General features: G+C 39.0%; 1 protein-coding gene across 4 annotated transcripts in view; it reads right to left on the reverse strand.

Moving 5' to 3' along the window:
• LOC131688989 (nephrin) overlaps positions 1-25,005 on the reverse strand; it is an 837,157-nt gene that overhangs the window by 352,432 nt on the left and 459,720 nt on the right. The gene's annotated exons all lie outside the window — the stretch shown is intronic.

A 25,005-nucleotide genomic window follows, 5' to 3' on the forward strand; every position in this document is an offset into this window, starting at 1 on the left:
TGGTCATTAGGCCGAATGGTCATTAGGCCGAATGGTCATTAGGCCGAATGGTCATTAGGCCGAATGGTCATTAGGCCGAATGGTCATTAGGCCGAATGGTCATTAGGCCGAATGGTCATTAGGCCGAATGGTCATTAGGCCGAATGGTCATTAGGCCGAATGGTCATTAGGCCGAATGGTCATTAGGCCGAATGGTCATTAGGCCGAATGGTCATTAGGCCGAATGGTCATTAGGCCGAATGGTCATTAGGCCGAATGGTCATTAGGCCGAATGGTCATTAGGCCGAATGGTCATTAGGCCGAATGGTCATTAGGCCGAATGGTCATTAGGCCGAATGGTCATTAGGCCGAATGGTCATTAGGCCGAATGGTCATTAGGTCGAATGGTCATTAGGCCGAATGGTCATTAGGCCGAATGGTCATTAGGCCGAATGGTCATTAGGCCGAATGGTCATTAGGCCGAATGGTCATTAGGCCGAATGGTCATTAGGCCGAATGGTCACTAGGCCGAATGGTCATTAGGCCGAATGGTCATTAGGCCGAATGGTCATTAGGCCGAATGGTCATTAGGCCGAATGGTCATTAGGCCGAATGGTCATTAGGCCGAATGGTCATTAGGCCGAATGGTCATTAGGCCGAATGGTCATTAGGCCGAATGGTCATTAGGCCGAATGGTCATTAGGCCGAATGGTCATTAGGCCGAATGGTCATTAGGCCGAATGGTCATTAGGCCGAATGGTCATTAGGCCGAATGGTCATTAGGCCGAATGGTCATTAGGCCGAATGGTCATTAGGCCGAATGGTCATTAGGCCGAATGGTCATTAGGCCGAATGGTCATTAGGCTGAATGGTCATTAGGCCGAATGGTCATTAGGCCGAATGGTCATTAGGCCGAATGGTCATTAGGCCGAATGGTCATTAGGCCGAATGGTCATTAGGCCGAATGGTCATTAGGCCGAATGGTCATTAGGCCGAATGGTCATTAGGCCGAATGGTCATTAGGCTGAATGGTCATTAGGCCGAATGGTCATTAGGCCGAATGGTCATTAGGCCGAATGGTCATTAGGCCGAATGGTCATTAGGCCGAATGGTCATTAGGCCGAATGGTCATTAGGCCGAATGGTCATTAGGCCGAATGGTCATTAGGCCGAATGGTCATTAGGCCGAATGGTCATTAGGCCGAATGGTCATTAGGCCGAATGGTCATTAGGCCGAATGGTCACTAGGCCGAATGGTCATTAGGCCGAATGGTCGTTAGACCGAATGGTCATTATTCTTTAAAAAGATGTGTTACAGGCGTAGTGGAGTAATACATGTTGCCGCCTAATGTGGCTACGCCACATCGCTTCAGATCGTGAGCTGTCTGACATCGCTGCCGCTCCGTTGGACTTAAACTAATTCATAGCTCCTATGTTTGAGTAATCTGGGCAAACGGGTGGATCACAGGTTTGCTTGCGAGGGGCTGCCGTTTCCGACGCATACCAATTAATATGATGCTCGTTCACAGCTACGAATGGTAGAAAACGAACACGAGGAACCAATATTCGCCTCTCAGTCGTCTATTGGGTGTCTAAACCCAATATTAACGGCTCTACCTGAAATAATCAGGAAAATTTCATTTTTCCGCGTCGCTTTTAAAAGATTTTCTAAAAATGAGCTTTTGCTTTATTTATATTAACCATGCCTACTTCAAAATTTAATACAAAATTAATGCACATTTTTCCGACTGATTAGTGGAAATATGGTGTAATTTCGTGCAGTATAATGAAAATTACTATTGTTCAAAAAGATACGTCGTAGTCATGATAAAACGACGATTCTCGAAGAATTCTTTTTGAGACTGGTGCATGCAAAAACTCCTACGTTCTGTTAAAAATTTGGTCTTGGGTTCTGATTGCCTGTGGAAAACACTAAGTCTTCCATACTGGTAAAACATTACAGAAGTTCATACTCGCAATACCAGTAGGACAGTAAAAGTAATCCTCAGCAAATATATTTCGCATAAGTTGAAAAACTCACAGATATCAACAATATTAAGCTTAAACAAACGAAAGTACATACATATATAAGAAAATGAACAGATTGTCAATCTTCATCATTATTCAAATGTTTTGAATAAGATTTAAACAAAACTGAGTATGGATACCTCAATCTCCTAGCGATGAAAGTTGCTGAAGCATGAATCCAATTTCTCTGATTTTTTTTGGCATCTCACAAAGTAGCCACTAGCAAACACTTATCTACATATTGAACATTAATGTACACCTGCAGAAAAACCTCTCCCACAATTACAAAAACTACCTGAAATTAAATTATTTTTTCTTGGGTTAAGTACTTTCATTAACGTTAAATTTACCCAATTTTGATAATATCTCAAAAATACCTCATTGATTGTAAGGAATTTACTTAGTCGAATGTTACGTTTTTCTTTTCGAAAACAACAATAATTGCGAGTGAAAAAAAATGAAATCGCCCAAATTTAAGACAGAAGAACCTATTTTTGGGGAAGATTGAATTTTTTTTCTGTCCGAAACCATTCGATGGCAGCTTAAACGCCACTCTGGCACAAACCAAGGCTAGCTTGTTTTCGGAATCACGACGCACAAAAACAGAACATGAACATGCAAAAAATTAACCCTCTTCCCCAGCTGTGGCTGCATTTGACGTCCGAGCCAATTTTTCCCTTGTTAATTTTTTATATAATCTGCCCTCTCTCCCTTCTTCACTAACTCTTCTCCGCATTACACTTGATACCGACATCCGATTCAACAACCGAAGCCGAAACCTAATTTAGCATAGTCCAGTGTATTCCTGCGGCGGCCTAGCCTAGTGATCGGGAAAAAAATAAAATAAAAATTTACATACTATAATTGATTGTGCGTTGACTCCCACTTGCCCCTTTTCCGGCGCGGCGGCCGTGGCGTCATCCGATCGAGATCGATCGCGGGAGGCCTCCCAGCATCATCGTAAATGAATTTATCCAATCGAAAATTGACTCTTTTTTTACCAGCGCTGTCCGCGCATTGTTCACCAGCTACAGTAACGTAGGTGATTTACAACAAGGCTTCAAAGGTGTAGTTGGTTGTTAGTTAGTTTTTTTTTATTTGTGAAAATTGCACCGGAACTTCTATACAACATAAAACGTGAAAATAGAACAAAAGCCAATCACTGACTGGCTGGTGGTGGTGGTCGGACTGGTGTTTTTATCTTCTATTTTAATTTTGAAAAACTGTTACGTGTGCATGGGTGATTAACCGATGCAATTAAAAACTATGTGGCTGGTGGTGGATGGTGGTAAGCGTGACGCAAACAAAAACAGTTTTTGAAAATATAATCCCTTTCGGGTTCGGTGAGTTGTGTTCAACCGTAGGTTATTTAATCGGTTTGCGATATTTTTGTTTGAATTGATTGAAAATTGTTTGTAGGTACATAATTCCAATTAGGCATGTCCGTAATTCAATCGGAATGGTGTATATATTGCTCGTTAATGAAACAAGTGGTTCATCACGGGCTGAATGGTTGGTACGGAGAACCATTTGGTTTTCGAAAACTAGTTAATTCCTGGCATGATATGATACATTTCAACAAGAATAGCGATCCCATCAGGAGCTGATAATATTTAGACGCCTAAATGGCACATGACCTGCTAATTTTCCGAATCAAATTGATAACAAAGTTTGAAAAAAAAATATTCTTCGTATGTTGAAAGATGTGCTTAAGTGGCAATTGCTTGAATTCCAACTGTTAGAATTTCATTGCGTGATTCTTAATAGTTCATAGCATAAGCCTCTCGGGTTTCATAATTGTTCTAAGAACTTGATTCAATCTTATATCGTTCAGTCCGATCCGGTTGATACCTCCATAAATCCGAAATTGATTGACATTGTCAAACACCGAACTCATTACAGCGATTGAAAACGGAAATTCGATTGTGATGAAATTAAAATCAATCACCATTGCTGGGATGGGAAAACCAATCCAACTAAAACAAATCGACCCGATCACGGATACAACCCAGGAGATCGAACACCGGACAACAACGTCGCTCGAAGTCCTAATCACATTAAGTTTCACATCGCACCAGCAGAAGCCGTGACCCTCGGAGTATAATAAAGAGATTGTAGCAGATTGTGGACTGGGAAGGACCGAACAAACATCGCTACGGCCGCCTCGCTGGCACTACTAGGGTTCACTCCATTTAATCAAATCTTATTGCTAACTTTTTGATTTCAGCCTGATTGCTGTTGCGCGGCTGTCCACCCACCTTAGCAATCCAGCCAGCCGGTCAGCCAGCGACGAATCCAATCTGAATCTAATAGTTTTTGTTCCGGCTGAGATTTTTCTGTCTCCACCCTCCGTCCAGACGAAAGGTGAACCATAAGCGGAATAATAAAACAGATAAACAGCGTCTGGGATGGATGATACCGGATCCGGTTGGTGCGAGTGGACTGATTTCCTTTTTTTTTTATTTATTTCCTGTCTTAAATAAAAGAGCAAGGACATTTTTATCCGTTTTCAACCTTTCAACCGATCCGATCCGCTATTGAACGGTTCTCGATATCGCATTTTTACCCGTTTTTTGTACACGAAAGGAAAAAATTCTAGATATTTTATACATTTCCAGGAAAGGCGAAATAATTGAATCTCTTCGGTTCCTGAATTCGAGATGACTCACGAAAGATACTCATGTCTCTGAACGCTTCTTCACATACGAATTAACAATTTCGGCTGAAAAAGCGCCCACCTCGGACTCGCTTTAACGATTTCAAACCTCATTTGCGGGAATCTCATCCCGTATCACTTTCCACTACACTCCATTCGATTTTCCATTTAAAAACTACGGCGGTACTGGTTGAAACGAACCGAGATAAACGGAACGGTTTCATCTTGGTCCAACCGTACATGTACAATGCCAATGCCAAACGGAAATGACAGCTTGGAGACAGGAAGAAAAAAGTCCCACTTCCCACATTACCATTCCAGGGCAGGCCAATATAATGGTGGCTTCGAGCGCTCGCAGACCAACTTACACAAACGATTTTTGGCATGTGCTTCTTTCGGGGAAACTAAATTTTTACGATAGATACTACATATATGCAGAGCAGCACTAAATTCCGCAGCTCGTCGAAGCTCGCTTGTCGGAGTTCCCGTTTTGCGGGGTACTAAACTATACCCGGCCCGACCCGCCCGTCCGTCAGTCAGTTTTCCCGCCCTACTACACCGAGAAAGCAAAAAAATAAAAAATAAAAGAATAAAAAGAGTTAAAGAAGATGGCTCCTCCGGTCGTCGGAAAGTCTCGCAGCTACTTCTGGCTGTGGGTTGTTGACGTAGGCACCCGTGTGTACATACACTGTGAATGTGTGTAAAAGTGTTAGTGTGATGCAGATAAAGGCGATGGAAAAAGGCTATAACATTAGCATACAACTGAAGCTTTTATGCTTCAGCTCTAATCCCCTTCTGACGTTTAAACTCTGGCATTTTACAAGCTTTTTGCAGTGCGCACAAAACCTGCCTGACTGCCGCCTGTCGGTTGGTTGCTTGGTTGGGTGTTCGATAGTGAAGACGCAGCAGGAGCAGCACGTTATCATAAATTGTGTGTTTGTGTTCCATTAAATTTCCTGCATAGCTAATATGATGAGATGGTAGGATAGGGGCAATGAAAAAATGAAAAAGTCTAGTTTGGGAATACACGTACAAAGTATGCTGGATCGGTTGACTGCTGGAAATGGTCTAACTAGAACATTGATTTTTCTGATAGTTGATTTTATCCTTATGGCGATACTGGGACGGTTTTTTAAAAAAAGTATGTTTTAATCCTAGGCGGTGTAATTGTGCCTTTCTCATTCATTCAAAATATGATTCCATGGTTATGTTTAAATGACTGTTAAGTGTTATTACAGTGTTATTTATTATTTATTATTTATTATTTATTATTTATTATTTATTATTTATTATTTATTATTTATTATTTATTATTTATTATTTATTATTTATTATTTATTATTTATTATTTATTATTTATTATTTATTATTTATTATTTATTATTTATTATTTATTATTTATTATTTATTATTTATTATTTATTATTTATTATTTATTATTTATTATTTATTATTTATTATTTATTATTTATTATTTATTATTTATTATTTATTATTTATTATTTATTATTTATTATTTATTATTTATTATTTATTATTTATCATTTATTATTTATTATTTATTATTTTTTATTTATTATTTATTATTCATTATTTATTATTTGTTATTTGTTATTTATTATTTGTGATTTATTATTTATTATATCTTATTTATTATTACTATTAGTAACTCTGCAACCGGATGTTCGATAAGAATTAAATTCAATAACAACTTATGTCTGTTATTTAAGACAATTTTTGAGAAAATCGGTTCGTTCCTCTTTAAGTAACCAATGTGCGATTGTTGGTTACATACATACACAAAGACACACACACATACGCAAGCACACAGTTGCCTAACTCGACGAATTGAAACGAATGTTATAAGAGCTTCGGCCTTCTGGGCCTCTGTTAAAAAGTGGATTTTCACAGTGATTGTATAACGTTTCTATAAGAGAACGGCAAAAAGGTGTATATAGGATGCTTTTACTTATAACTCCGGAACCAGTACTTCGATTGAAATGAAATTTGGTAGCAATTAAGGTGAATACTATACCCTCCACTTAAGACTTCAATTATGAGACTGATGTTCGCAATATATGACAAAAAGGTGTGAATCTAATTTCGAAACTTGGCCATTTCCCCGGATCTGCCGGATTCCTCCACGGTTCTCAATGTGGTCAAAGTGATTTTGATTTTTTTTTCATTCCTACCGTGACACTCAGACCGTTCGGGTGTTTTTAATCTCGGTGCGGTATGTGATTAGACGCTTTGTCTCGGTTTCACTTCGTTTTCTATTTTTCAACAACACATTTCTCAGTATTTTGTTTGCGCAGTAACAAATATAAAGATAATGTGATCTCTACCTTTCTTGACACATTTACTGCTTTTTTCCGTCCTGTGCGGGTGCTGAAATCTGTTTTGCGGGTGAATTGAAATCTGTTTTTCAGTAAAAAAATCTTTTCGCCATCTGTGATGACTAAAACAAACAAAAAATCTGTGAAGATATGTGATTTCCTGAATGTCTATGAACAATCGCAATATTTCCAAAATCTATGAAATTTGTATAAATCTATGAAATTTTCACCAAAACGCCAGAAATCTGTGCTCTGTGAAAAAGAATCTGTGACCAAAAATTGTGAAATAAATCTGTGACATTACAGAAAAATCTGTGAATCTGGTAACCATGGTGCTAACCCCGTGTCTTGTCGGTACCGATGCCTCTATATTCGAAGGGCCACATGGAGGGCGAATCGACTCCTGAGTCCCCTCCCGATCTAAAATAATATCTAGAGCTCTCGACCGGTCCCTTTGTGGTCTTCTTTCGACCCAAAACAAAATCGCTGAATCTCTTACAGATTTCGAAAGACCTAACCGAACGGATCGTGTTGACTATTTGAAAGCAGGTAAACGATATTGCTGGCTGCGAGCAGTTTACGTGGGACTATTATGTGTATCTTCCAACAGTAAGGGTACAGATTGACGGCGTCGTCAACGATGAGAGTTTGACATGGGGGATCTGCTGCAGATGTTTTATCGACCGCTTGATCCAGCCGGTGAAAATATTTGATTGTAAGCATTTTCGTTCAGTGTTACTCGCGGAGGAAAACATAACCCCAATCAAATTCCTATCGGATGTCCTTTACAATATAATTCTTTCAATAGTCGCCCATTCCTTCCTAAAAATAAATCAATGTGAATTTTTTATGGTAAGAAATATATCAAGAAAACAAAGTCTCGAAGACCATGAAACGATCAGACGCTTGTGGAAATTTTTTTTAAGCAAAACGCGAATGATGACGATTGATGAAAATTTCAATTTTCATAGGAATTAACTCAATAATTACGTAAGTTCAATTCAAAGTGAAGTTTTTTTCCAGAATTGATGTATTTACCCTTTCGATCAAGCATTGCGTTCAGCTGTGCGCTAGATGTTGGATGGTATATAATTATATAGATCACTAAGTAATCCACCTCATAGTGAGATAATATATTTCTAATTTAGTTTGTATACATACTATACTCGTGAAGCAGAAACTTTATTTTTGAATTCCACAACTCTAGGTCAAAATTTGACTTTTTTCGAAATATTTCGGTTATACTAGTCAAGGCGAAAAAAAATACCAATTGCGTTGTTTATATTAAGGCTGTGAGGAATCAAAATTTTGTATAATATATAAAAATAATGTCACGGCACTTTCCTCACACGCCCCTTCCCACCTTCACACTCTCTCCGTGTTCGTGGAAACTGTTACGACTCATTTTGCTATTCTTCTATCCATTTCTTAGTTGTGCAATAAGATCATCTACTAAGCTTAAATATTTGCTAATGTTCAAGGTTTCGGATGACGAAACAATTTTTATCTGCTGATTCTCTATAAATAGATGTCGCTTTTTAGTATTTAGTAGTTTTAGTCACTGACGGAAACATATTTAAAATTACATCATATTTCGGAAAGAAAATATTCGTAGACCTGCTAAAATATGCAAAATGTTTGTATTATGAGACAACTATAACTAATTAATGTTCAGTCCCTGCTTTACCCCGGGAATAGGGAAGGGATATCCCTTCGAAACGTTGCACTATGGGATATGACCAAAAATCGAAAACTACGTCAACTCCAATTTAATTGAAGTATATGTAAAATGTGAGTATTTATACATGCCATAGTTAAGGAAATCCTTGGCTATCTCAGAAAAATATTCGACTTAACTGGATAATATGGATGTTTGAAGATGAAAATTGTGAAATATTCCACGAGCATTTTTTAAACTTTTCGTATCTTTATTTAATTTTGAATGACACATATGTTTAAATATGTCATTTGAAAACTAGGAATCCCTGTTGTGGAATGATATTTTTGAAAAAGCATATTCATTGTTTAGGAATGAACTTTTATGAAAAATAACGAATCAAAGTCCAAAAATATCCTAAAATTAGATCCGGGAAAAGACCCCCCAAAATCTCGGTGGGGGATGCAAGTATAATGATGCTTCTAACTTATAGCGAAGGTTTCAGTTACATATATTTGCTCCATGTTGAGAACGCTTCGGGTGGAGTTTTAATGGAAGTCATGATCTGTAGTCTTTTTCACGATATTGGTTTGTATAGGACTCATTTATCCATATCTTCGGAACGAGAATTCCAAACGAAACAATTTACAAGCTATTAGGATGACTGGAATGAGACTGCATTGCAATCGACTTGGTTCAGGTCGGTAAGTGGCCACCTTTTCCAGGGCACCTGATCAGGAACATGGCCAAGTGGTTCCAAACATAGAAGAGAGCATTGACCATGATCACCAATGAACTCGTGCTGAAAAATCATGAAGTTTGATACGTCGCATGGTACGGTTGGGTTTAGGTCGGTAAGGGGGCACATTGTCCGGGTCATCTGATCCGGAATATTGCCAGATACTATCCAAGTGGGCCTTAGGACTTTTATTTAGTCGTTTTACGCCTTTTATTTGAAAAAAAAATGCTGTCAGAATGTTGCAAAATCACTAATTTGTTCACAATAATTATTTTACTTGGTTCCAAAATAATCTATTACCTTAACGAAATCCGAAATAATTCCGGAAATGGTAAAACTATCCGGACTACATTTTGGCGACTAAAACTAAACTAAATTCTCGATCCGATGAAATCTAGTGCATCAAAAACGGTTGAAATTTGATCGAGTTAGAGTATGTTAATACCGCAAAGATTAAGTTTGGATGATAGTCGGTTAGAGAACAATGAGCACGCCCCCACCACGTTTTTCCCTGCACTGTTAGGATCGCGATCGTTACGGTATACCGAGTACCTTGAGCCAGATAATTGGAGCGAGCTGATCATTCAGCAACGTTTCGGGACTAGAACAATAATATCATGATCGACATCTGAAACAGTGACGAACAGCTGATGAAGCTTTGTGCGTAGTCCTCACACATTCTGATAGTATATTTTAAGATGTCTCTGCAAGGAGCTTCCTGACGGTTGAGCGGTGGAAAATCGAGCGGCGGTGGTGGAAGCAAACGCTTGCAATTTAGGTGGACAAGCTGCAGAATTGGGCCGGTAAAATACGATTCACAGTTGCATTGGACTTAACTGAGTGTGTTTCTGGAAAGTTATGCAAGGGTGCGCTTTGGGCGTATTTTCATTTCCCAAGATACCACTACTAGCTTGATCAGTCAAAAGCAGACGTTTGTACGACTGAAGTTGGCCTACTTCCAAGGAGTCGTAATCATTAGATTTTGACTGTTTGTGGACCGGAAGATCGCCTACAGGCATGACGGAAGCTTTTCTTTTTCTAATTGACGCGGTGGCCCACACTGGCTTGGACGACGTCAGCAGACGAAAATTTATGCTTTCACCGGAGTTTCACATTCACAGACGATTGTTTGCTGAACTGAAAAAAGTTCGCAAGTTGCTGTTTGATCCTGCTTTCGATTTTACCCACGCATTCATTCAACAGTTTGGTTGTCAGCTCTTGTTAGTTCTTCTGCAGTTCAGAGACCGCGTTTTGAAGTTCCTCACACTTTTTAACACATCATCTAAGCAAGACGGATGATTACGACAATTAAAACACACATATCTTAGCGCATAATTGCTTTTAATATCACATGCCAGGGCAGGCGGTGTTCAGATCGGCACATTTTTCATGCAGAATGTGATCGCAGCCGTCGAAACAGTACAGACGAACACCCACTAATAATATCTTCAAGTCACACGCACTGCACAAGACATCATATCTGACTGTCGGTGTTTCACGATCTTCTTTGCTTCACCCCGCGACGGACCAACACAGCAATAACAAACCACTGATCACTGGTTGACTTTTGTTATGCAGACCGGCAAAGATTGCAAGTGAGTTTTATTGTTTAATAAAGTATATTGCACTTTAGTCGTCAAACTGTATGCAGAACAATTTTTCACGCAGCCGCCGGTGTCAATTTTCCGGCGGGTTTTTTACGAACGAAAGAGAATTTAATTAGACCGCAATATCTAACGTAACCCGAACGAATTCTGAAGCCTACGATACTTTGACCAAGGAGTACAGAATCTACACACCAGCAATCAAGGTCGAAATTGATGGCGTGGTCTCTGATTCGAATTTGAATTGCGCGGATCTGCTGACACCATGAGGTTGACTGTTTTAATGACCTCATGCCGCAACCAGTGAAAATACTGGCCAGCAAACGTCAGGCGCAGCTGACGGGAAGAGCATATCTGCTTGTAAACCTTTCACACTTCAAAAGATGTGTATGGTTGTGATGTGGGCCATTCCAGATAACTGTTTAACACAAAAAAGGCAACGGATTTCAGAGGACCGGCTGGTTACAATTCTCGTATTATATGGAAATTGTAGATATAAGTAAAAGACCTGAAGTTTAAGGCTCTTCGACTCTCTGACTGGTAAAAGCTGTGAAAATGGGGTACAAATTTCACCGGACTTCAGAGGCGCTTTTTTAACGTCACGATTTTAGTTTGCTTTCGTAAAAGTTAAAACCCTGATGTAGGAAATGTTATGATAAATAATTCCGAGAACGTCACTGTGGTGTAATTTCTCACATGATGCATCTGAATTGAAGTGAGTTTCGTAGCCTCAATCTTAGCTTTACGCTAGCTTAGTAAAAGATTTGACAATCTTCCACTAATATCTCCGAAAATACATATAAATGACACCAGGAACACAGGCTGCTTGTTTAAATTGGAGAAAAATAACCGAATTTCTGTCACCTGCTTCATTCTAAGAGTAAAAAAACAAACACAAAATAGCGAAAAGGAGCAATTGTTTTCAAACAATACCAACAGCATTTGTATGAGCTCTCTATAGTGCCTAAACCCCCTGGGATTTTGTCTTAAATTTCATTTGTTATTCACACAACAAATTTTACGCCATTCAAAGATAAACCGTCTTTTATCTGTTACTGGCAGGCGAGAGTAAAAAACCTTTCCCTTTTTTGTGTTTGTTTACCCCATCCTTGCTCTCTACAGCCATTTTGAAATATCAGGGACCGCCAACGTGCAAATTAGTGCTGATGCTGAGAGTGTTCTACAAGCATCTCAAAATATTAGTTCATTTCAATTTGGCTGCCATTTGTCTGCTTGTGCAGGTTGAGGTATGCTGGTGATGGTGGCCATTTTCTTCCTCTCGAGCGCAAGAAGATATGCAAACTTTGGCTACTTTTGCGAAGTGGCGGAGGGAAAAAAGCGAAAAACAAACACGAATGGACAGCAGAGATACAGATTTGTAAAAACTAATTTTTCTCTCCGGTTCGTACTTGACTCGCTGTGTCGGTCTATGGCTATGAATAACCCCTCCCATCCTCCTACCGACCATATTTCTCCGACGTTAACCTTCCCAACATGGATTGGCTTTTGAGTCTGTCCAAAAAGCTCCGAGTTGAAAAGGATTTATGGATTATGGTTTTACGATTGTTTTCTACCGGGCATGGCAGCGGGCAACAACAGCCAGCTTCCATCGCCTCACGGAAAACACTGCGGCGGTAGTTGATGATGGTTGGATGGAGAAAAAGCGGAAAACTTTCGCCTGTCTGCCAATGCCTTCTCTCTCTCATTCTCTGTCCGAAAATGCAGACCTCGAGCTGTCGGGTAGTGAACAGAAGATCTAACTTTTAGAAAAATAGTTGGACCGTGAATGATAGTCCGCAATTTATAGTTGACTACCGGATTTGAGAAAATGGAGAGAGAAAAAAAATTCGGGGGCATGAATAGTAGGGTTTTGTTGGCGATTTATGCGAAAGGTTCAGGATAGTTTCTTTTTTTTGCGCGAGCAAGCCAGAGTTAGAGAAATTTGTCGAAAACTCGTTGTCCGCCAAGCCCAACAAATGCGTGAAAAACATCCGTTCTCGGATACCGAACCGACAATTTGTCTGTCGCAACCTGTCAATGAACTAAGAATTAAATGGTCAGGATTTTTTTTTGCCCGGCGACAACAATGTTTGCCAAAACGAACCAACGACTCAGCTTCGGTGCAGGCAGACATGCAATTATTATAATTAACCTTCTCCTAGCGATTCTACACGTTTGTATGACTGGATGAATGGATGAATCCCTCCAGGGCCGCTTTGGGGTTTCCGCCCGCCCATCCACTTGATAGCCTGCCCCCTTCCCATGCATGTACGGATACACACGTACTCTTCTACTAGCTCATTCAAAAATTCATACAACTCACTCTTTAGACTCAGGAGTCAACATTTCCCCTCTCTCCAACTGGTTCCCGGTAGTCCATCCACTTCACCATGGGAGGGTGTTTTTTTTTGTTCAGCTTCCAACCCGTTCCGGCGGCAGCTGCCACCAATGAGCGGAGAAGAATTACTATTTATGCTTCAACGTGACTTTGTCTCCCGGTACTTTTTCATGCTTTTCCTCCTCGGTTCCGTTCGGCCGCCCGCCCATGCATGTGTGTCTATCGCAATTGAAAAGCATCGCAGCGACAAATAACGTCCTTTTGTCTGGCACCGCTCCGGTAGGTAGAACAAGCCGACTTGAAGTCCTTGCAGTTTCCTAGGATTCGCTTGTGTTTTTTTTTGTGTGCAATTTTCCGCCACTAGTCGTCGTTTGTTTCGACACAAACCTGCCGACGGTCGATGGCGGTGACACCGCGAATGGCCGCCTCTTCCCAGGCCCGTAGCCAGGATTTTGTTTCGGGAGGGGCTTAAAAAAATTTGCATAAAGCTTTTAATTCTGACAATTTGATTAATTCTGACAATTTGATATAGTCACTAGAAACTAAATTAAATTTTGAAAAGTTCATATTGAAATCAATTCCAAATCAAAGACAATCCTAAAAATATGTTCATTGTCACAAGAAAGGTTATAGTACTTACTCTCGTTACAACAAAGTATATTCTAGAGTTCACAGTATTTATGCGCTAACCGAATATGACAATGCTTGACGGTGCTGGAAAACACTAGGTGTTCCAAGCTACACCTTTAAAAGGCGTAGAAGATGCTAAACCGAAATGAGTAGAAAAATATCCATAAAATGTTCGAACGAAGAGAATGTCCAAATTCGTACAAAATCTTCTGATTTAGCAAGCGATTTGTAGATGCGCAGAGACGGTTCAACTTCTATTTTCTTTGTCTGGTGTTCTGCGAGTATTACCAGTTCCAAGGCATCATGCTAACACAATTTTTTGATATATTCTATTTAAATGAAACTATTTTCAAGACTTTCAAGACTTGGTCGGGTAGATTAGAACCCCAGTTAGGAAGGATTTTTGGTAATCAATAGGATCAAAATATAAATTTAAATGATTAAATCAACTGAAGGAAACTGCCCACAATTTAATTGATTAAAGAAAATTGTCTACAAATCGAATGAAAACACTGATTACTAATATCTTCTAATTTTCCTTCAAATCGCCAGTCGCCGTGCATGTGTCGTTCACCGTGCAGTTTCAAAATCACGAAATTTAAAGAACTAGCTCCCTAAATCCATCGGAGAGATCCAGATCCCAAATCCTTTCGTTTCATCGTTTTATTGAAACATTCCAACTAAAGTTGAATCAAAATTTTAAATACACCGTAAGTTGATCATATAACGTGCACTGGTGCCAAACAAATGTCCTCAACTACTTATTCTCGTTTTGTTGGTAATAGTTTTATATTATTTCTAAATTGTGACGTATTTAGATAGGTATTTTTACGGTGACTATGAGGGCGGTTTTCATTTTGATAATAAAACAGGATTTGAAGTCACGTCAAATCCACCTAAACGCACGGTAACTGGGGACTTGACGGTACGTGAAATTTGTTAAATGTATTACCAAAAGAACTAGAAGGTCTACCTTCTGATGTCGCAAAAAGCCGAAGCAAAAAAAATTGCTACGCTATAGCAGGCTACAGGCACCAGTGAATCAAGCTAGCTATTGTTCTATATCAGTGCACATACAAATTGTATCGTTGCCCCCGGCTGCGGAGTAAAATGAGTTTGCCAAATGAAGCAAAAGTGCCTGTGCTACGGGATAACACGAACAGTTAAGGAAGTGGAACAATTAGTTAAAGTGAAAATGGAGCTTAATCTCGCTGAAGTTACCTACATTCAGCTACATCACGTAAAAACTGTGTTTTGATCACGTTTAGAAGCTTAGCACAGGCCGAAAACTTTATTGCAAAGAACAACATGCAACACGAGGTCGAATTTAATAACACCAGAATCAAGATCCCCGTGCATATGGAAAACGACATGGTGGACGTGCGTATCCATGATTTGGCCCCGCGCACGAAGGAGGATTTCATCAAACAAATCATGTCGCAATATGGAGAAGTAGAATCTATTACGAATGACACCTGAAGAAATTTTTTCTCCGGCATTCCCAATGGCGTTCGTATTGTGAGAATGCGAGTGACTAAACCAATACCTTCTTACATGACTATCGAATGCAAATCACCGAAGGATGGCGTGACCTATAAGCAAACAACGCTAATTACATATCCCGGGCAGACCCCAACATGCCAATTCTGTAACTATACAGCCTACTACGGAAAAACATGCGCCGAAGCAACTAGTCAAAACTCATCTACTACAGCCAACTCTAACAAGCAGCCACCGAAACCTTCAGATAAACCTAAAACAACGATCCAATTACCCAATAATGCAGGTACAACGACCACGACAACCGCTCCCAAACCAACAACTAGCATCGCCAATAAAGAAGCAAATACCGATGAAGACGGATATACAACAGCGACCCATAAGAACAAGAAACAAATAAGAACCTCTGATCGTGAACAGGAAGAAAGCAGTACCGATGACGACATGGACGGGAACGATAACGCGAGAGAAGGCAGACTGAATGACCACCAAGCGGCCTCACCGCCAAGGAAAAAGATCTCAACACGCAGCAGCAAACTGCGTCAACAAGATCTGGCAGACCGACATTCTTAGAATTTTTTTATTTTTACTTATTGTAAAAAAAATTAAAAGACCCACGGATCAGTTGTGCTAACGCATTGAGCCGCTTCAAATAAAATTTTAGATCGAAAAAAAAGAAATATTATAAATATGAACAAGCTCAATAATTTCAGCACCTCTTTATTCCGACATATGGACGGGTATACATCGCACTTACTTCACCTCTGTCGAAGAGTAACGTAGGTGTAAGGCCAACTTTCTTTGATGATTTCTGTTGTTCTGTAGTTGAGTGCCCAGAAAATATAGAACAGCTGCTCTTGGGTCGATTTCAATTTTTCTCTCTTTTTCTTCGTGATCTCTGCTCATCTCTCTCATTTTATTCCATAACGAACACAAATAAAACGAAAACATGAAATCGAAACATTAATCCCAATTTATTGACTGTAGACTTAACTAGTTACAACATTTTAGTCGCTCTCCGTGATAGGCTACTGATGTTTGTTCACTGTATCGTCACGTCGTTTTTAGACTTACATGGACATTAATTGGAAACCATCGAAAGAGACAGAAATGCTGCTGCTTACAACATTAAGTTTATTATGATTGATTGACTAATATGTGGTTTAGCATCTATTGACATCCGTTGAAAAGTAAGGATAAAATCACAACAGATAGTCCTACCGCTACTATGTACGTTTCTGTATGTGAACAACATTAGTAATATACGACGGTATACAATTCTTGGGTTGATGAACACCTCAGAAAAACCGCTGTTTTACCACTTTTTGGCTTGTTTATTTTTTGGCATTTTTCTTGCTTATTGTTCGATTGTTTAAAATATCACTACTTTGCGGACTAATAATGTTTAAATACGGACCGCATTCTCCGCATAAAATGAAATTGAGTGTCAACAGAAATACTATTGCATTAAAATGACGCGAAAACAAAAACTGTCTTCTCGACTATATTGTCATCAACTAACGGAAATGTTTTTGTCTAGCACGCTTGAGTGAGATGCCTGATGTTTCTACTAAGCGTGCAGTGCACTAACCTATTACAGAAATTCAATCTGCTTATGCTTTAACTAACTTTATTCTGGCTAATATATAACATAATATCTGAGTTTTGTTAGACACAACCACTAGCGATAAAGTTCTCATTTTGGGACAGTTTTTGAGCTCACTTTTCTATAAAACTTCTGCAATTTTATTATATATTTCGTTTATTTTATTCGGTTCAATGCATTAGCTAAATGAAGCCTTGTGTTTTCAATATATTTCCATGATGTGAACAATGAAAGTGATAAAACGTAAATGGTTGTCCTACAGATCTCGTGCGAACAACTAGCGATTGCATGTGGAGAACTATTTACTAGGCTGAGAAATATTTTTCCTAACCAACAGTGTCGCGGTGGTGTTCATTTCTATCTCGTACACTTCCTTATCATCATAGTGGTTACTGCCATGTCCATGTTCGCGAATTTCTGACGGGTCACGAGTGTCGACTTCCTCAATGATGGTGCCGACCGTTGATTTTGAGATACTAGACGCAGTTTTTGCCGTCAATATTATCCGAACAGCAGCCAAAATTTGGCAAATGTTTGTTTTTCAGGAAATGGTTTTGGAGACTATGTATATGCAAAGATATAATGTGTAAAATAATACTATCGCATTCAGTTTTTACGTGCAGGGTCAGGTTGGAGGAAATATGTCTGTTCACCTAGATTTTCACCACAAAAACACCATTTAATATACTTCCTAGATGTGTCCTTTATAATGAATACCATTTTTTCCAAATGTGACAGGAATCTTTTAATAGCCACGGTGCAAGTAAGTGGTATCAGATCTTGTAGCCGAGCATTGATTTTCTCATCGTCCATATATATGAGGATCAACCACATGTTACAAGTTGTTATGCAAAATGACTGGTTTCGCCTGGGCTAATTTGTTAAATGGCATCAGCACTGAACGCCTGACATGGTTAAACTCGTTAAAGGCGATGTTCGTAAGCATAACCTCCATAATCACCTTCAGCAAATATTTCACATCATTAATGTTGCTCCAGCCAAATACGGAGGCTATTGACTTCAGGTCTTTTCGCATAAGATCGATCTTATGCGAAAAGACCTGAAGTCAATAGCCTCCGTATTTGGCTGGAGCACTACTTCTTGCTTCTGCGACTCAATCATTCGACAGATCCCCACAGCAAGAATTAAAGTAACAGTTTCGTTTGTCTTCCGACGAGTCACACAATATGAAGGGAACTGTTTTATCACACTCAGCATACTGAGTAGATATCCTGACCGCTGTCTTCGGTGGTTCGAAATAGCAATCTTCCTCACAATTCTCGCATTAATTTGTTGAAACCAAACAAGATACAATTTTTTTAAGAGTCACCGAAAAACATGTTGTTTCTTAAATTTATTTTTGAAAATTTTCGGGGGGGGCTTTAGCCCCCTAGCCCCCCCTCTGGCTACGTGCCTGCCTCTTCCGTGTACATACTTCCACCACATTGTAACAGTAAACAGTAGAAATACCGGAAAAACGGTGAAGGGTGGCGGTATATCATTTTCATCTCGTTGGGTGCTTTTCCATGACAAATAGGATCCCCCGCACGGTCATTCTTTTCAACACCCCGCACGGCTACGGTTTGGCTCGGAATGAACACCGTCCCACCCGCCCGTTCCCAGCGAGAAGGACACTTGAGACGTATGGTAAACACTTCACTAATCATAAAAATATGTATGTGCGATAGGGAAGGACTTGACTCCGCAGGCTCACAACAAGAAAGTCCTCCAACCGCCCATGGTTTTCTTGTTTCTTTTTTTTGGGTGGGGGTGTGAGCAGATAATATGTAGGTACTGTTTGCCAGTCAGCTCATTTTTCATCTTTCGCACACTCAGACGACGACACACTATAGTTTGGCGTGGGTTCAGACCCGACCCGATGCAGGGATACGGGACATTATTAGTATCCGCAAGAGGTTCTTCGGTGCAGAGATGGACTTATTTACTTGAGACGTGACAGCACACATTTCACACCGAACTCGGCCCTGTCGGAATGGTAACTAATTCAGGAGTTCGCCGCACCACAACCAACCGCGCCCACACACTCGTGAACGGGACCGGGCTGGTGGATAGCCCTTCGCTAGGTTGTCACATTCAAAAGATCTGCCTTTCCATCCCGACCAGGACCACCCACACTCGGACCGGGGACAGGAAAAAGCGATTTGTACAAGTATCAACACGACGACGACGATGCTCCCGGAGTCAATGATGGGTTCGTGTTTCCTTTTTAATGAGCAAACTGATCACCCATCAGGCAGTAGATTGCGTGTGGAAGTGAGGATGTGTGTGTGTGTCGGTTTGTTTGTATTCTGAAGGAGTAAACGAGCGAACGATAAGTGAGTGATGAGTTGCAGGTTGTGGGTGGTGGTCGGGTTCCGTCTGGCTGTCTGGGATCGGGTGTTGATGGTAGTTTCAATTTGTTTGCCAGAATTTTGCCGAGAGCGTTGCTCGGAATAAATGAAACTGTTTGATATATAAGTGACACGAACCAGGGGAGACATGTTTCCACCTTGTCCTGCGGTTGTTGACTCCAGGATCGAATGGTTTTTGGAAAGCCTGTGACAGTTCGTTGGAGGGAAAAACGTTTCAATGCATCTTACATTGTGACAGGATCTCTTTTATAATGCGAAAAAAATATGTTCATACTCTTTCGCTAGTACAGTTTGAAATGTATTTACAATTCTTAAATTGCCTATTCAGCTTTTCACGATTCAACAATATGATTTCTGGAAACATGCATAAAAAATATTATTGAATTAAAAAAATTTCCTTAATAATACCGTCTTCAAAAGTTTATCAAAGATCACAGTAGTATTAAATAACTACCGCAAAAGTTATATGGATAAAACCTTTCTGTTATGGAACACTTTAAGCTTAGGTGAGTTAAACGAAAGCAATTCGGCACATTGGACCGAAGTCCCAAGGTTTGCAGGTTCGAATTCTGTCTCTGGGGTGATTTTTTTTTTTCACACAATTACTTTCTTTCAACTCACCATTTAGATCTGTTTTTCCGTTGGATACCACCAAAAAGTCTTAAATAAGGTATTGGCACTTACGTCAAAAGCCAAAAAATTAAACGATTTTTTTTGTTTAATTCGAACGGCTGTCATACCTCTTTTAACAAGGAACTAGAAATCGACAGTTTCTCACCGTCTCGCCCACCGAAGACCGACGGGTAATGAGCTAAAACTAGATATTTGACGGTAATAAAAACTTGAGCGTTGGTATTTAACGGGGAAATTCAATAGATCAAATATATTGAGTGGCAGTTGCGGTTGTGTGTTATCTCGCGTTGAATGCAGAGTAAGATCACTCTCACCAATGTGTTCTTCCTGTGACGTCATCAAAACCCAGGAATAGCATAACAGTTTTTGTATTGGGCCGGAGTCCCAAGGGTTGTAGGTTCGAATAATGGTTTTGCAAAGTGGCACGACTTGTGAAGAAACCCCAAACATCAATTATCTTGAATTATTTTGGAAATATTAATTTAATTTTTTTCTAAATTTGAATAAACTTACCTTACAATATTACGATGATCGGATTAAAGATCAATTTTTAACATGTCGTTGACGCAAGTGAGGCCGAGTATTTTTGTTCAATTCAAATTAGACATATTTTTAATACAATTGAGCTTGGTGATATTTCAAGAACTACAGCGGCCGATTAGAATAATTTAGAATTCATTAGAAAGAAGAACGATGTTCCAGATTTTTGCGTAGCAACCATTTACATTTGTTCTGCATCAAGAAGAAGCAATTGAAAAATTAAATGTAATATCAGGGATTTGTATTTAGACGCCTTACAATTTTTGATATGGCCTCCCATGGATCATTTGTTGTGGCACCTGACTCAGAATTGAGTGAAGTTTTGAAATACACTGGCCCCATCTGGTACATTTTTGCGCCAAAGAATTTATAGGCATGTCTATAAAAATATCATTATGGAGACGCCATGTACCTTGTAAATCTTCATTAAAATTAAAGAACTGTAAAGTGTCGAAAATTTAGTGAGTTTTACTAGTTTTGGAAACCATTTCTGCTATCAGATTCGATTGGTTACTATTATTGACGTGTATACCCTTCAACGGGAACCGTTTTCAAATGGTTCTGCTTAAAAATAATCATCAAAAAACGAATTATGCGATTTCAAAACTGAGAGCTGGAATGGAATCAGTGACCCAAAATTAGTTAAAACTCCAATAAAATAAAACTATTTTTATAATTTTGTCATAGCGTTGTATAGAGTGGTGCCACTGTGCTCTGGAGTGATTTTTTACACATAATTCCTTTCATTGAACTCACCATTTTGATCTGTTTTCCCCGTTAGATACCGCCAAAAAAGTTTTAAATAAGATATGGGCACTTAAGTCAAAAACCAAAAATATATATATATATATATATATATATATATATATATATATATATATATATATATATACATATATATATATATATACATATATATATATATATATATATATATATATATATATATATATATATATATATATATATATATATATATATATATATATATATATATATATATATATATATATATATATATATATATATATATATATATATATATATATATATATATATATATATATATATATATATATATATATATTCGAAGGTGACAATTGAGCTTAAGCTTTCGGATGCCTCCTTTATCTAGTTCGACCATGTCAGGCAATCAATGCAGGGAACGTTTTTGCATAACAACATAAAACGCGTAGTTTTGTGTGGTCAGGGACATAGCCTATTCTACTGGTTACCATTAATGGATGTCCAGTTTTGCGCTCCCTTGCTGTTTGCTTTGGTTTTCTTTTTCAGTTCGACTGTTGAGTAATAATTTAGTGTGTACCTTGCAATGACACATTTATTCTGACTTATAACTTATCCTCCTTTATTTTCTAGATCCTCAAGTATATGAACGATGGTAAACTTGAGGCTCGGTTTCACAATCTAGCATCACTTATTTGCAAAGTGGATATCAAGGGATTCATGTCACTATACGGAAAAATAGAATCAATTTCGGAAGACACATGGATGTACTTTTTCCCAGGAATTTAAAATGGTATTTTAATTATTAAAATGCGGGTGAATCTATCGATTTTCTCCTATCAGACCCTGCAGTACAAAACACAATGTGGTAGTACCATTAGGCAGAAGAGTCTTTGTAGATACAAAGGACAAATGAATTTGTGCCATTTCTGTAAATCAATTCTATCTACCATTCCGGTTGTTGCGTTCTTATTTATATATAGAGTGATTGCAGCTCTAAGACGATTTCGCCTGACGATTTAGAACGCAGTATACTGCGTGACTTCCGATTAAGGATTAAGCAAACTCGTATTTGACAGTGCACCAAGTGAAAAAGTCACTAAAAGCGAAAATAGTGCTTGATCTCATGGACCAGACCCACATACAGCTGCATCACGTTCGTAATTGTGTACGTTTAGAAGTTGTAGCCAGCCAGAAAACTTAAGTGCAAAAAGCAACATGCAATACCGCATCCAATATGACAACGCTAACTCCAAGATCCCTGTACATACGGGCGACGATAAATCGACGTACGTTTATATCTCGCACCAAATCAGAATACTTAAAAAAATCGTTTTGAGATTCACAAGGATATTTGTAAAACTTATTCCCTTGCATTCCCAATGGCGTACGGGTAGTGAAAATGCTGCTGACACTAACTTTATGGCAGGACTAAGCTCGGGTGGTTTTCTTGCGAGACATCACGCAGGACTAGGGGTTTGCTTAAAAACTCAAAGAGCGTTGTCGTTTTTAGAGCTAGCGCTAGCTTCGTTCTGTTACTAAGTTAGCGTCGGATTCTGATGAGACGAATGAGAAACACAAATTCCTTAATTAATATCTAACTATATCTTCGATTCACTGAACTAACCTTCATACAGTTTTATCCCAGGCATTTAGTACAGATGTCACTCAAAAAATTAGGCCACCAGTCAGGTGCGTTTTGCAGAGCAGCCTGAAACATGCGATTGAGTATGAGAGCGCTGGAATCAAGATCCCCGTATTTATGGAAGATGATGAAGTAGAGGTACGACTGTACGATTTGGCATTGCATTACATCTCTGGAGCCAATAACAAAATACATTAATACGGAGAAGTGGATCCATTATGGTTAATATCCGAAGAGATTTCTTCAGATATGTGCTTTTTGATAGGATACCGAATTCCTTCCTACCTGACGCTACAGATCGAACAAGAATTACACAAACCACGCCATGGACGCAGTTTCCGACGTGCCAGATCTGTAACCAAACGGCAAGCCAGGGGAAACTTTGCGCGGAAGCTGCCAAATAAAAAGCAATCAAATTTAACCAACAATTTTTAACACTTTCACGTTTTCTCAAACAGTAACTGTAGTTTAGGCAGCAGCGAACTGAGAAAATACAGTTCCTAATTCATTCTAACTAACGGCTTTGTCAGTCTTTTGATAAATAATGGAACGAATTTTAATATTTATCCGACGTTTCGATGCTTTTCGGCATCATCTTCAGGGGAAAAATATAGTTCGTCCTTTGTGTGAATGCTTTGATAATAGGAGACAAAGGACCAACTATATTTTTCCCCTGAAGATGATGCCGAAAAGCATCGAAACGTCGGACAAATATTAAAATTCGTTTCATTTTTTATCAAAAGGCTGACAAAGCCGTTAAAAGAAATTTTATATACACCATAACAGTCGAAATCTTCATTTGCATTTTAACTAACGAACAAGTAGATGGCAACCAAGACGAATAAACTACCGTAATCCGTAATAGACAAGAAAAACGTCCAACAATGAGCCTCAATGTTGATAAAGGTGAAAAGAGAGCTTATGCCAACAGAAGTGTCACCCTTACAACTACATCATACAAAGAACGTATTACTGATGACGTTCAGTTCTTTAACCGAGGCAGAAAGCTTTGCAGCGAAGAACAACACGCAACACAATGTGAAATATGAAAATGTAAAACCAAAGATACCCGTGTATATCGACAACGATATGACAGAAATTCACGTACACGATTTGGCACCGCGCCCTGGCACGACACTCGGAAAAAATTCTCAGGCATTCCCAACGGCATTCGGGTGCTGATAATGTGGCGAAACCGACCTATTCCTTTTCACTTGATCTTCGAGGGCAGATTATTTCAAGATATTAACGAACAGTCTTCGACGTCTGGTTGTACACCACAGACAGCTGGCCAAAAAATAATTACCGGACAAACAATATTCCACGGCATTTCCAAACCAACACCTAACATACCTACGGAAGTTATAAACAGCAAAGAAGACTGCTGTATTAGAGTCACTCGAAAACATAAAACGCATAAAATATCCAACAGTGAAAACCAAAGCTGCTCTAGTGACGACGACTTGGATGTACACATGAGCGGGAGAGAAGACAGAAGGCATGTTCCACCCAAGTCCCCAACAAGAAAGAAAATCAACACACGGTTTTTGTCACAAACTAATTATGAAGTGGTTATCACTACAAAGATTTGTACTTGGGATAGTAATAGCCCACGGATGTAAAAACCGCAAAATTGGGAACATAAAAATATGGCATGTTAAACTGGCATTACTTAAAAAAGCACAATATGTGGATGATTGACGGCTTTTGGAAACATTCTAAACTATATTTTCAAAGGGTGAACCTGAACTTTACACGTAGTTTCTCAGCAGTATGTGTTTCATTTTAATAGATGACAATATTTGTCGCCGAAACCGTCAACTTCCCAAATCGGAATATTTCAGTGTCGTAAATATCACCCACCTGTACAAATGTGTGAATGTGTTCGGAAAAGGCATGCCTTTATTTGCATGTTATTCCAGAAGATGTTTCGAAAGGAGAAACGGTAAACATTTGGCAGCACATTTCTGATTTGGCAAGCAATTTGTACAGGTGGGTT

This window comes from Topomyia yanbarensis, chromosome 3 (assembly GCF_030247195.1).
Source record: "Topomyia yanbarensis strain Yona2022 chromosome 3, ASM3024719v1, whole genome shotgun sequence".
Classification (NCBI taxonomy): Eukaryota; Metazoa; Arthropoda; class Insecta; order Diptera; family Culicidae; genus Topomyia; species Topomyia yanbarensis.